Raw genomic sequence first — 1781 nt, 5'->3', positions numbered from 1 at the left:
GTTTTTAGACGTATTTCCGTTTTGATTATGAGCCCCTTAGCATTTGAGTCTCTACTACCTACAAAATAGATGCCGGTAGGAGCTCATGTGCTAATGGGAAAATTAGCATGTGACCACTAATATGAAAAATAGAAAAATCAGTCATTTTACTCCAGCAGTAAAACATGTCCTTAACACAAGGGAATGATCTGTGTAAGGACATGCTAATGACACTTTTTACTGATAAAAGGGCCCCAATGTTTTAAAAGTGTAATCATGTTCATTTTTTTAAATATATGAAGTCATTTATATGGAGGAATATCCCTGGGTTTTTGATGATGTAAAGAACATCTTTGGTATGATCTATCAAAGATTTAATATCAATACCATACATTAACAAAATATAGCATTTTTGAGTGTTTTTCTTTATTATTATAGGGCTTCTTTTAATAAACTGCGAAAGAGCTTCTTATCACGGGCCGGCAAGATAAATACTCGGATGCTAATTCAATTCCTATTTACCTCGCTGGCCCACAGTAAGAAGTTCTTCCGCGGTTTAGTAAAACCCGGCGTTAGTTAGTTATCATTTGTATTTCAACAGAGGCAAATTTACTTTAAATTTACAAAAATAGAACCCTTAGTAGTACTAAGAAGCTAGAGAATTCATTGTTTCTTGGATAAATTGCTCTCTTGTTTGGTTTCATTTTTACCCTAGGTCAATTTGGTATCTGCTAGCACAGAATTATGCTCTTTTGCAGTGCATCTGGAAAAGTACTCCTACAATACTGATATTTCAGCACAATGGGGAAGAAGCACAATGGAATTAATTGTATTTAACAGTTAAAATAAAGTTTAATTAACATATATTCACAGCTTGTAGTTCTCCAAGGTCTGCATAAAAAGTAATTTTCCAATTAAATAGCAGGAGACCAGGGAAAACTGCCAAACGAATTTTAATTTTTGACATTCAGTTTACTCATGCATTTCATTTCTCTCCGTTTCCTTCTTTCTTTTTCAGTTTGTCTGCTATTATTTCCTACTGGAAGACTTAGGGCCTCTTCTATCAAACTGCACTAGCAGTTTGTAGCACGGTGAGCCGCACTGAATGGTCTACGCTGCTCCCGACGCTCATAGGACCTCTTCTATCAAAATGCGCTAGCAGTTTTTAGTGCAGAGAGCTGTGCTGAATGGCCCGCGCTGCTCTTTTTTTTTTATTATTAATTCTTTATTCATTTTCAAAAATACATTAAGTGTTAAATATATTCATTCATATTAACAATAAATACATCACTTACAAACAATCATTGATATATTTTATAAATTCTTATCCCTTCCCCTTTCCCATCCCTCCCTCCCATATATTCCATTATCATATAAAACATATAATAATAAACTTCCCCCCCTCCCTATACCTTAAGTTGATAAATATAAGGGAAACAAATTCAAATTAATCTTTACAATACTTAGGCCCGCGCTGCTCTTGACACTCATAGGAACACTATGAGCATCGGGATCAGCGTGAGCTATTCAGCGCTGCTCACCACACTACAAACTGCTAGCAAGTTTGACAGAAGAAGCCCTTAATCTTTTGTAACAGGGCAAAAGAGATTGTGGAATGGCTCAGCACGTTTGACAATTCAATTAAATAAATAATAAAACATGACACTATCCCTGATCCTCGGTCCCTCTTTGGGAAAGATTTTCTACAATGATTACTACGTGACTTCAAGGATTAAATTCAACTGTATTATATTCGAGCTAAGGAGGACCACAAGAAAAAATCAATCATATTTATAATAAAA

This window comes from Geotrypetes seraphini, chromosome 2, assembly GCF_902459505.1.
Source record: "Geotrypetes seraphini chromosome 2, aGeoSer1.1, whole genome shotgun sequence".
In the NCBI taxonomy this organism is placed as follows: Eukaryota; Metazoa; Chordata; class Amphibia; order Gymnophiona; family Dermophiidae; genus Geotrypetes; species Geotrypetes seraphini.
Note: the sequence above shows the minus strand (reverse complement) of the source record.